General features: G+C 29.9%; 1 long non-coding RNA gene across 1 annotated transcript; it reads right to left on the minus strand.

Moving 5' to 3' along the window:
- Nucleotides 1–11,453: 11,453 nt before the first annotated feature.
- On the minus strand, nucleotides 11,454–14,296 carry LOC145951833 (uncharacterized). The gene is made up of 2 exons (XR_014429771.1): nucleotides 13,743–14,296; nucleotides 11,454–11,693 (listed from the first exon to the last, which is right to left on the minus strand). It is a non-coding gene; the product is annotated as an uncharacterized LOC145951833 (long non-coding RNA).
- Between the last annotated feature and the right edge of the window lie 187 nt (nucleotides 14,297–14,483).

A 14,483-nucleotide genomic window follows, 5' to 3' on the forward strand; every position in this document is an offset into this window, starting at 1 on the left:
ATCCAATTATCCATTTGGGTAAAGGGTTGTACCATTTTAGTGTAAAGTACGAACCGTTCATATTTGGTGTTTTCTGTGAAGGGTTTATTGTTGAAAAGAAGAGTCATTTTTTTTTCCAGAACAGAACCGTTCATACGAGACACGGTATTCATATTTCACCAAAAATATAAAACATTCAAACTGATATTGTATAAGTGTTGCGTTGGTTTGAGTTTTATTCAGACTTCAGTTCATCCTTGTGTCATCCAGGTATGTCTGTATTCAGTCTCATTTGGAAATTTATTTTAAGTACAGAATCCAACACCATATATAATTGTTACTAAACAAACATTTTTGTTGACATTTTTAAGATGGCATCTTCATCGGCATCTGTTAACAATGGGAAGTTCAAATACTGGTTTAAAACTTCGGGTTCAAAATTAACTCCAGGAGAGGTAATTCATATTATTTATAATGTTAAGTAACAGTGTTTACCAAGTGTTTTCGTTGTCAATGAAACTGTTTATTTTTCAATATACAGGATTCAATGAAAATATGCAAGTACTTTAACAAATTCTGGGGTCATCATCTGGTTACTGATTTATGTTATGCCATGGATCCGAATGGGAATGTCAGCACTCTTGAAATTTCTAAAAGAAAACATAAGCATTGGTTTAGAAGTGGCTGCACTCGAATGGCAACTTTCTATGAAATGAAGACAGTGCATATTATTTTGATGCACTTTATAGGAAATAATTATTTCCATGTACGTATATTCAATGACAAATATGTTGAAATAGATTATCCAATTCCAAACGCATTCATAGACAGAAGTAGTATTGATTTTTCAACCAACTTTTGTTAAACATTCAAAACCAGCATAAATAAGGAACAGGTATTCATCATTTTATACTTAATCGTCTATAAATAAAATGTCTGCACTTGTCTGTATCAATATGTAATTTTATTTGTTGCAATTTTTCCTTTTATTAATTTATACCAGGATATATTGCCACTTGGAGGAACTTTTAATTTCTTTTGGCAAGATAAGATGAATGTTGGGGTTGCCGTCATTACTGATCCTGCAGGAAATGAATTTTCTTTGCAATTAGCATACGACTCAAGTGGAGTTGATTACTAGTTGACTGGTGCTTTGCAACTAGTACAAAGTTATCATCTTAAAAACAATCATTTGGTTTGGATGCATTATTTGGAACATAATAAGTTCTTAATAAGGGTTTTTTCTGCAAGCAAATTTGAAATTAATTATGAAATTGCAAATGATGAAGAAAATTTACAACAGTTTATGGTTGACAAAAGTTGGATCAAAATAATTACTGAAGATGATTTATTTCAATTTGAACCCCTGGTGAGTTTTTTAACTAATAAAGTACTGACAAGTTTGTTAAATTTTAATTACTAATTTTCATGACTAATAGTTAAAATATGTTGCTGTTGCAGACTATTCCATGTGATGTGGTTACAGATTTTATCCCAGATGAACAACAACAAATAGTCATACAAGATGAAGAAGGTAAACAATATTTGTGTCAACTTAAGGGAAGTTGTGATAAAAGGTACATGGGTGGAGGATGGTATGACTTCGTCTGCTCAAACAACTTTTTGGTGGACGATGTCCTTCAATTTTATTTTACTCATGATCCGAAAATACTATATGTACAAAAAGGGTAACGTTGTTTCTCTTCATTTGTAAGACATTGTGTATTACATGACTTTTTTTATGTCTTATAATTTGTAATGATTGACTTTACAATTATATTGTTAGGGTTTATAATCAAGTTGACTACATTAAATTAACATAAATTATACACAGAATATGTTTATATTTAACCACTGAATTTAAACATGCACACTACAATGAAATATTAATGAATTTGTCCATCTAAAAACAAAAGAAAATGTAATTAGTGGTATGTAACATATGCCTTTGAATGAATAATAATTGGAGCGCATAAAACAGTGAATGTTAACTGCATAAATAAATAAACACAATGTTGGGTGAGTTGAGTCGGAACTTTAACAATTAAACATAAAAACATACAGAATATGATAAACCAAACGAAACAGCGAATAAGCACGGTATGCAAAATGTTCGAAAACCAAAAACAAAAACATTTATCATGTTCTTCAAAATTCAAACAAAATATTCACCCACTACGGGGGAGTAGGATACATGTTTCAGACAATCATTCTTCTTCTTTTTCCTTGGCAGCTGTCAAATTTGTCATCTGTTGATTTAACAGACAAACCTCCATCTCCAGCTCCAAATTTTGATTCATTGTTTTTTCAAGTTGGTCCTCCAGGATTTGAACATTATAGTAGTTGTAGTCACAAATCTTTTTACCCGTTGCTGCTAGTAGTCGACGAATCAATGAAGCGGAAACATCCTCTTGAGCATCATAGTCATTTGGTGCAAATTTACCCAATGATACAAGGTTCCCAACATCAGTCGTAACCAATGTTCCATAGTATCTACGATACTCAACTCCTTCAACAATCTGTTTTCGCTCGACTGTGAAAATTGGCTCCGAATAACCACGAACGGAACATATGTGACACAACAATATTCCCATGCTTTGATGAACAAGAAACACCTCAGAATTTGTGTCCTCTGCAATATCATGTGCCTTAAAACCTAAAACGAACATAAAAAAATTAAATATATAATTGCTTCTAATAAATAATATTTCTATAAATTAATGGAAAAATTCACCTTCTCCACTACTGGTTGATTCTTTTGGACATTTTTTGTGACCTTTGTTTTGTTTTTTTTTCTTCGGTGCGTTGTTTGATGCAGTACATCATCCAAGCGGACCATGCTTCTTCATACGTCGCATATGATTTATGCTTGTTACCCTTGTAGCCCCTAACCTGTGATTCACATTCTTCCCAACAGTAATAAATTCCTGGGTTCCGTCCCTCAAAGACGACATAAACCTTTGGCTGAGAGCTGCTTGTACTCATGTTTTTGGTGTTCAATGAGGAGGACTCAACCTCACAATACACAACTAACATTTATAATCAAATTATGACGTTGACATATGCAAACATTATTTTATGTATAAATATTGTACAACACGTATATAATATAAAAATCCATCAACCCATATCATTTCATATTTTCTTTTCCCATCTTATTTGGTCAATGACAAAACCAAAAAAAAAGGTGTACACACTGGAGAACGAATTTGAAAGTTGAAACAATTGCAAAAGAGAAATGATTCAGCTTTCGAATCGTTTCTCCGAATTTTTGTCCCAACAATTAAAATAATAATAATTTTTAATAAATTTATTATAAAATAATTATTTTATAATAAATTTATTAAAAATTATTATTATTTTAATTGATCGGAGGATGAGTCGGAAGAAATTTCAGACTCTGTATCCTTACTCATTGTAAAACCATTGCCATCATTCAATACAAATGAAACTTGAATCCACGAGTATGCGGGGACTACCTTTTGCGAATGAAGTTTTCACATAATCATGACAATACAAATGATTTGATGTCTTCGGGTTGCTCTCCATCTTGAAAAAATATATCATATATGTATTATACATCGTACCTTAATAATACATTAATACCATCTATTATAATTAAATACTTGAATATTAATATTTCTTGAATACATTTTACTTATTCTTTGCTGCTAATTTCTTAAATTTATAATATAAATAAATTTAACACTTGTAATAATTTTTAATTAATTTATTTGAATATTTTATTAATATTAATTTATTTTTAAATTTGTTTATTCTGTCACATATAACTAAAATTTGTAATGAAAATTTACCTTTTCATTATTAATTTTTAATTCATGTTTTATATTTATTGATGTTATATTAATTTTTAATGTTAAATTTTTATTATATTATTTTTTTTTTGAAATATTATTTGTTGACATAACTTAAAGTACCAAAACCTATTAATTTTCATGGATACCATAATATATCCTATTTATATAATGTGTATATATACAAATAATGTTATTTATTATATTCATTAAAATAGTATAAAATGTACTATAACATTACGTTTGAAATTATTAAACAATAAATTCAACCAAAATTTGTTAAACTGTTAACAGTTGTACAACCTATGAAATTTAAATTTTAATAAACTTGTTTAATTTAGATAACACGTACTAATATAGTTCTGCTGTTGTGCAATACGAGTGTCTTAACTGTTAATTTACTTGACTTGTGTTGTGTAGCACATGTTGCCTACCATTGTCTTAAAATACATACCAAACGCATGTCCTATTTCGCGCCTTCTGATCTTTTATTGCTGCATGACGTGACTACTCACCACCATCTGACTGCAGACCAGGGACATGCCGCATCAACTGACTTATGACCAGCCTTTGACCAACCATTCCATTCAAACTCATTAATGTATTTCATTCTCTATTTATACATGATGCATCTCATTCTCTCCACCAACTCTTCCTCCTTTGGTTTGCGTTAATTTCGTCTTCTCCGGTAGACTTCGTTGCTGTGAGTTTTATTTTGTAACACTTTACGTTATGTATATCATCTTTATATGACATTAATATAAGTTATTCATAGTTGATTTATATTTTCTGAATATATTTGTATTCTTCGTTTGCAGGTTACAAAAAACTATCATCTATTTACTACTACTTTTTACACGTAAGTATAATATAAAAATTATATATTCTCGTTTATCCTCACATTAATGGTTTAATGAAATGTGATGTATGTCAACCAAATTTTAAAATACAAAACTATATTTATTATAACGAATATTCTTACGAAATTCGTACTTAATTTATAAACCATAAACATAAAATAATTCTAAATTCACTTTTTACATTTCAGTATAAAAAATATGTCTTTTGCTATATATAAGTTATATTGCAAGTTAAGATAAATAATATATGTGATGACAACTTTAAATAATTTTTAATAAAATTCCTCAACATACTCAAAATATATTATTTTACACATATTATAAACTATATGACTTTAATTAATTCAAATAAAAGTACATACCGTGTTAAATTTAATTAATAAAAACTATAAATATCATAAATATATATATATAGTGAACGACTGAACGTAGTTATTAAATATTGTAAATAAAAACCATACATCAAATTTAATATCTAAACCCCAAATTCAATAACTTCATAAATAGTAAATAATTTACAAAATTTATAAATATTATTAGAATCATATTTGTTTTTCTTTTATATTAGAAATGTCTCGTAGAGGAGTCGATTACGTACCAGACAACGATGAGGACGAACACTTAGTTCCCTCAGAGGAAGAAATCATACATCAACAACTACTATCTGAATGGAGAAGGATTAGGGCAGGTAAGGAAGTGGCTGAGGCTACACAACAACAACCATTGTCTCCATTATCACCACCACCCGAGGAACTTGGAGATGACAATGATGACGACACATTTACCTCATGTAACATAGCCACTGTTATGCCTGGACCTGCTGGTTTGGTGGAAGCTGAGATCAGGAACAGGCAGTCTGATAATCCTTTGACAACGCAACAACTGCATTCAAATATTGCCCGACTTGCCAACATGGCCTTCAACATTAAACCCTGGCGTTATGCTCTTCATTATGTCATATCCAGAGGTTTTTTCCATTATTCACCTCTGTCTCTTTAAATATTCCAACGCACTTTCAAATTATTATTTTTTGTTTATTAACAATAGGGCTACCAGAAGTGACACCATTGATTAACATAGACCATAATTTAGAAAGAGTTCCAACTGTTGTTGCTTTTGTCGACTCCATGACCCCAACAGGCAAGAGCAATTATACAATCAATTTGAAGGTACCAACCCTAAACTTTGGTAAACTTAATACAATCTATTCATTTTAATTATAACATTATCTTTCATTTAGGACCCAACTGCAACGATTGGGGCAAGCTTACATTATAAAGCAAAAGAACACCCACAATACGGCCACCACATTGTCGTTGGTTGTGTTTTAGTTTCGAAGCAGGTAATATTTGTACTATAACAAAATATATGAAATTAATTTTACTTAATTGTTCAATTAATTTATTTCAGTTTTGTTCAGATAGTCGTCTTTGCACTAGCGCGTATTCGTGGTCCATACTTTTTGAACATAACACAAAATAATGTGCAACGGGTGAGTATACGCACTGAAAGTATAACTTAATAACATTTTAATATTTAATTTAAACCAATTAATATTTTTTTGTAATTGTTTGTTCCATGTTTGTTTCAGGTCATTCAAAAGGATATATGATTTAATGATCATAACATTAATGGATTTTAAGACTATATTGTTTTTTAATGTCGATCACTGTAACTTAATGTTTTATTTTCATTATTAACTTTTCATTTTTTGCGAATTTATTATTAAATATTACTAAAATTGTCATATGCTGCCTTACGAAGTCATGAATAGTGCATTGTACATGTGTGTACTCTTAATTGAAGTATGTAGTTATGGAAATGGATCCCCTGACTTTGTGGAGGGAAAGTTAGGGTAACTTAATACATTTCAACCGTTAGATTTGTAATAAATGATCACATTGTCACACGTGTACATTTAAGTTAAAATATATGTTGTACACGTGTCACAATCTGATTTATTTTTATACATCTAACGGTTGAGATGTATTAAGTTACCATAACTTTCTTTTCCCAAAGTTAGAGAATCCGGATCCGTGTAGTTACCCTAATTTATATCACTAAAGCCTTTAATGTTAACAAATAATTTAATATATATTATTACAACATATATAAATTTAATGTTTTATTTAACAATTGTATTTTTAATATTTTACTTCCAAAAATAACCAATATTATATATTCATAAAAACATAAAATTTCAATAATAAAATTCCATAACTAAAAAACTTTTATTCTAAACAGTATAAATTAATAATTTGTATGTAGCGTTTAACATTTACGGTTTCTCATAATAATGACTTGTTTGTATAAAATGTTATATATATTTTTTTTAAAAATACAAATTTTGTTATAATAAATAAATTACCAATTCATTTACCAAATGGCAAAAATATTGTATTTCATTCTTCTATCAAATTATTGTTATATTAATTTTTATTACAAACTGTTATATAAAGAAGTATCATAATGAAAAATTGTACATTTTTAAACTACAAACATCAAATTAATATCAAATTTGTTATCTATCAGACACAAAATTTTCACTATTTAAAATTATAATTTTCATCTATTTATATTAACTTTTATCAAACTAAATTCATATACTAAAACTTGTCAAAACGGAACCCCAACCAAAGCAGGTTAATGATGGACGGTGTTACGTCGTTTGATGAACGTTTTACTTTCCCGAGGAGCCTCATTAAATTGCTAACACAGTTGTTTCCCTCCCTCTCATGAATATGTTTGCGTGTCACCAAAATAAATGAACAACTTACAACATCACTGAAGGCTTTTTGGAAATTATAAAATAAATTAAACAACACTACTCTGTTGTCATTAGACACATGTCATGCATATAGTTCTACATTGCTTACTTAACATTATTTATTGTATTTTTAGTTTTCACTAACAACATTATCTACTTGCTTTCTCACCGCTTACTATGTCACCGGATTCTTTCTCACCATCACTGACTGTAACTCCGACCAATTTATTTTGTTTATTTTGACGGCAAAAATACCGTATTTTACTTCTCGTCCATGGATTCTAAGTTTCTAACCAAGAACTACATGCCTACGAAGCCATCACAAACAAATCATTCACCACATATCACGCATCTGAAGCTGAATGCCTAAAATATTCTTCAAACAAACCTCATGCAAACTCTTCACCAATATACAACAATACGCCCTTCAAACAAACCGCTCCTACTTCAACACACGATAATACATAAAATTTAAATACTTTTATTATATATATATATATGTTTATATCGTTACGTTCTTTTATTTACAATAATTTATTCTTTTTGTTTATCCGCAAAGGTTCCAACTTTTAGTTGTTTCATAATTTTATTATAAAATAACATATTTTTCAATATATTTATTAAACTATCTTATTATGTTTTTTATTTTATTTGTTTCTAAAATCATTTGCAAAATTATTCCAAAAGTATATCCATATTAATGAAAAGAGGAATGTTATATCCTCCGAATTCGGAACGAAATCACTGAATCAACTATTAAAATATTAATTTTTTTAATAAATTTATTATTAAATCATTATTTTATTTAATTTTTTATAATTTAAGTTAATTTTTCTAATGAAAATATTACCATTCTCTCTCATCAAGGGAAGCGTCACCAATCACCATATCACAGTACCTGTCACAAAAGATTAGATCAATTAAATAAATTAATAAATTTAATTATTACGCTTTACGGTACAAAAATAGCACACATTTGTTACAAAATAATAATATCACTGCTGCTTGCAATAAATTCTTCCCTCAGTGCATGTCAAACATTCAATCAACTATTAATGCATTTCATTATTAAGCCTAAGTCTAGTTTTTTTTTTATTTTTAATAAAATCAAATCTCAATTACGATAAATAAGCACACTTATATTCCTTTACACACAAATAAACTACATTCTTCACCACTTGCTATGGCTTCTCCTAATGCCAACCGCATGAACATAGAACCAACTACTATTGAAATGGCAGAGCCTTCAACAAACAAAAGTCCAACCATTACCTCGTCAGCAAATGCTGAAGCCTTTGAAACCACTTCCACTTCTTTTGGGTTAGTTTAACAATGCATTTATTGTAAATCACTTATATTCATTCATGGAAGTTGGATGCTTCCTAAACAATACTTTTTATACAGGCCAATAGAAGTTATTGCTCTAACGAATAATCCTGACACAACCAACCAACATCAAAATCATTCCAAGGTAATACTCTTTATTCTACTACATCTCAAAAATCGTTGTCATTATGTACATATATATGCTCAAATCATTTAATGCTTGATTTTGTAGACTGCACTTGAACTACTACTTCTTGACAAAACTATTCAGGCCATATACTCCGCAACAAAACTCATTTATAACATCACTCAGGTTTGCCATCAAACATTTTATAGTTTTTTCTTTACGCAACAACCTCAATCATATATACTAACTTCATTTTTTTACAAACTTCTTTTATAGGGTGTTAATGACCGTCTGCAGGAAATGGAGAAAAAACAAAATGAAATACATACGAAGCTTGCAAAGATTGAGTCTCAAATTAATATTACAAGAGACATAACTATGACTGCAATTTCTCGCTTAATGAATGTTCAACAAAATTCTCCAACATTAACAACAACAATTCCAGATACTGGACTGAACACCACACCTAAGCGAATATATTCTCGGAATTCATCTCCATTGACAAAGCAATCCCAATGGAAATTTATCAATCAGTCACACATTCTGAATCAAGTTGATACAAGACCAAGTAAGCGTAAGATGATTGGTAAAAGCATTTTGAGCAATAACAATATAGTTGGATATTCATCTTCGAACAAGACGAATGCAATTCAACTGGAAGTTCATCATCGTCAGTCAACCCAACCACCCAACTACAATGAAAATAGTAGTTTTTCCATTCCACTCAAACGGAAGGTCGTATGTATACTTAACTTTACATTTACTTTATAATACATTCAATTACTTGTCAATGAAATTAGTTTTTCCATTGCACTAAAACTACAATTCCTATTTTTTTAGCCAACAATTAACGAAGGCTCATTGGAGTCAGCGTTGCCATCCAATGTATACAGAAACTTGACATTTAACGACTCAGCTGCACAAACCAATGTTAAAAACCCTAACATACCAACTGAGTTAATACAGGATGCAAAAAAGCAGGTTCAACAACCAAACAAGACAGATGTGCAAGATATACCATCAAGTGATGATGAGTTAGATGGTCTCCTTGCTGTAGGGCACATTTTGCCACGGGTAAAAATCTTTACATTTACAATTTTTTTTTAATTCAACTCCTCTAACACATGTCTATTGCAGAAAATCAACTCAATTTTTAGGCCTACCCAAGACATGGCATTAACAAAAGAAGAATTACTACTTTGCACCTATATTTTTTACCCTGACTATAAACTCAGGTTACCATTTTCATAACTCTTTCATAATGTATTAAATAATTACAACTACAATTTTTTTATTTTTTGTTTACTTATTTTTCTATTTCTTTTGTTCTAGTGAAGTACTCCTAAAAATGAATTACACAGAGGTTACAAGACAACAATTACAATGTTTAAGTCCTGGAAATAAAATCAAACGTCAGGTATACGTATAAATTTAATATTTCATAATGTTTAATCATTTACAACATTACTCATTAGCCTTTCTGCTCTCTAACCCCATTAGGTTGTTGCTTGGATGTCAATGAAGATCACTCATATGCAGGACAAGATTACTGACCAAACCATTTGGTCTCTTTCTCTTGAATTTGCGGTAACCTTTCATTGTTATTATTTTTCTAACAATTTTTTTTTCCAACTCCACAACCAAATACAGTTTACTTTTCTTTTCTGACTAATAATTTTCACAATTTGTAAATATTATCATATAACTTTTACACTAAAATACTGTAAATTTAATTATCATTTCTTTTTAATGTACAATTATCAACTTTATATAACATCTATTATCAACATTTTCATCATTAATTTTCCTTCCTTACTACACCTAATAACATGTATCCAAATTGTCATATTTCCAGAGAGCTATCATTGAAGGAGACACAATTGAAGACCTATTGGAAACATATGCCAAACACTGGATGAAACCATATAAAAAAATTAAAATATGTATACTGCATTCCATATTTCTTTCAAATCAAATACAAAACTATTTATTTAACTACATTTAAATACAATATTTTCGTGTTCATAGATATATGTGCCAATTGAGGAATATAGCGGACACTGGTATTTGATGGTTCTTAGCTTAGAAGACAATGTAATATACCATTTGGATTCTTATCTGAAGGAGGAAAGAATGGCTGGTAGACGTCACAACATGATGCGAATAGTATGTCAGAATTAACTCCAAATAAATCAACCATCCTAACTTCACTATCAATTTGTTACATACTATTTTCCTCTTTCAGTCTAACGTCATAATACAAATGATGGAATCAAGTTTTTATCCTCAACATTTTGTTAAAGAATTAGTACATGGAGAAAGCTGGGAGATTTTGCAAGGAAGAGAAGTTCCAAATTGTGGACATAGGTAACCAATACTATTTTACTTTACATTTTTTTTTCGTAATGAATTTTATATTGACAAATTTTTTTTCCAATGCATAACAGTAACAACTCTATTATTTGGGTTTTACAATGGATGGATATGGAATATGCATTTCAACCAAACTTAATCAAAGTGGTGAGCAAATAATGCAATACATTTGAAATTTCATTTTAATTTACTTATGCATATTAATATATGTCAAACAATGTAACATTTTCAGAGCCTTGATGAAGAAACTGTTCGAATGAAAATTGCGTTAGATTTGGTTTCCGGTGATCATAATGAATGTAAACGCACCATCCACATGAGAGCTGCAGAATTCTGTCAAAGTATTGGACTATCATAACTTCAATTCAACAAAACAACTTGACGAATGAACCTACACCTTTCGGATTAATATCATCGGCTGGGCTGCACATTTTTTTATCCTTATTCTGCAACAAAAAAATTGTATCACTTGGCCCAATTATTTTTTGATTCCTTTTTTGGATACATATATTGCAACAGATCCAATGTAATTCTATCTTTCTTCGCAACTTTCTAAGACTCACCCAAAAACAATCACATTTTTGTGTTTCATATTTTATGATTTATATTATGCAATTAATCAAATATAATTATAATTTTAATGTACTATTTAAACATGATTTTTATTATATTCTACATCCAAAAACACACGAATCCATTTTTAATCACATGCTTTTAATAAGTATTTCATACTGACATTATTAAACCAGTATTTATGCAATTAACAACTTCCAATCAATACCTAAACACCAATTTCATCTGCTACAAACATGCACAAATCCATACACGGTTACCAACTATCAAAATTTAACAAACCAATATATTCTAAATCTAACATACACTAATCACATTCAATTCTCCACATCACCCAAAATACGTGCAACCAGCACTGTCATTTGTAAATGTTTTACATCCTAAATGATCTTCAACTAAAACCACATACTAACTTAAACCACACCTTACAACACAAACGACCATAACTATAACATATCTATCATGTTTCACATAACCAAACCAAAAAATTTATACTTCCCATACCAAATCCATACTAACTAATCTGTTCAATTTCACGTTTCAACAAATAAACATACAATATCAACTAACAAATACATATTTTCATTTCATCAAACTGCTACATATCATTTATAATTCCTAATCAATGGTTCTTTAAGCAGACAAATATAATGAACCTGAGTTTTAAACACCATTCTCCTTAAACCATGAATTCATTTGGCCACGACTCTTGTAATTATTAATTACAGACCTCAAAATAACGTATTCTGCTACACATGTCATTCATCAACTATGACAAAATTTGTATTCTGCTAACAAACCCAACATTCTACAACAATTCACAACATTAAGGATTACACAAACACCACAAACACCTAACCATCACCACCACCTCCTCATAAAGTCTACCTACTTAGTCCACCTTCTTTAAGCTGCAGCTGTGTCTCTGCATTCTCTGCTTCAACTAATCAAATTTTGTGTTTAACAATCTATGGGGCCACATACAGCAATACAAACGTATACACACAAAATCAGGGATCAACTAAACCAAAAAAGGTATAACAACCACATATGCTATCTTCAAATTACAATTTAAAAAAAGGTATAACAACCAAACAAAAATGTTAAGAAACAACTAAAACAAAAAATCCTCAATATTGGATGTTCACCTTCTTTAAGCTGCAGCTGTATCTCTGCATTCTCTGCTTCAACTAATCAAATTTTGAGTTTAACAATCTATGGGGCCACATATAGCAATACAAACGTATACACACAAAATCAGGGATCAACTAAACCAAAAAAGGTATAACAACCACATATGCTATCTTCAAATTACAATTTAAAAAAAAGGTATAACAACCAAACAAAAATGTTAAGAAACAACTAAAACAAAAAATCCCCAATATTGGATGTTCACCTTCTTTAAGCTGCAGCTGTGTCTCTGCATTCTCTGCTTCAACTAATCAAATTTTGAGTTTAACAATCTATGGGGCCACATACAGCAATACAAACGTATACACACAAAATCAGGGATCAACTAAACCAAAAAAGGTATAACAACCACATATGCTATCTTCAAATTACAATTTAAAAAAAAGGTATAACAACCAAACAAAAATGTTAAGAAACAACTAAAACAAAAAATCCCCAATATTGGATGTTCACCTTCTTTAAGCTGCAGCTGTGTCTCTGCATTCTCTGCTTCAACTAATCAAATTTTGTGTTTAACAATCTATGGGGGCACATACAGCAATACAAACGTATACACACAAAATCAGGGATCAACTAAACCAAAAAAGGTATAACAACCACATATGCTATCTTCAAATTACAATTTAAAAAAAAGGTATAACAACCAAACAAAAATGTTAACAAACAACTAAAACAAAAAATCACCCATCATCAATCCGCTATTCAGACTCCACAATCAACAAACCCTTTACCTCAAATCTCCGCCTCACGGAAAGTAAAATACCGACCAATAATGCATAATGCCTTTGTCATTTGCAAAACACTTCGTTCTTTACAACCCATTTATTTAGATCTAAAAAATCACTCAAACGGATGTTCACAGGGGTTGCTAACTGCGACAAACAAAACACCACCACCGTCAGCCGCCCTACTTCAACCATGTCACTCAAGCGGATGTTCAAAGGGGTTGCGGACTGCGACAAACAAAACACCACCACCGTCAGCCGCCCTACTTCAACCATGGTTGCCAACAAACTACCCAGACAATCGTAACACCCCCACCTGCTAAATGAAACCCTAAACACAATACAAAATGTCCCTCAATAAAAAAATTTCAAGGGACTACTCTGCAATTGTTAAAACTTACTCATTAAATTAAATCTCAACCGTTTACTTTTCTTAACACTTAATCTACGGTCATTATTCATTCACCACCCATGCACCACTTCTTTAAATGGTCCGTCAGAGAATTTACCATATTTAACACAACAACCGTAACAATAATAATAGTCGGGAAGATAATAATAATAATTATTATTTTGTAGATAAGTGTTATGATAAAATTTCAATTTTATCTATTAATTATGTTTACTATAATTTAAAGAATATTGTTTAACATTTTGACGTTGTTGTTAGAAATTTTTAAATTTACAATAATTATAAAAATATTTTATATATTAATTAAAATTTATATAATAAATTATTAAATAATT

The sequence above is a fragment of the Cajanus cajan genome, chromosome 1 (assembly GCF_000230855.2).
Source record: "Cajanus cajan strain Asha chromosome 1, NIPB_CcT2T_4, whole genome shotgun sequence".
Lineage (NCBI taxonomy): Eukaryota > Viridiplantae > Streptophyta > Magnoliopsida > Fabales > Fabaceae > Cajanus > Cajanus cajan.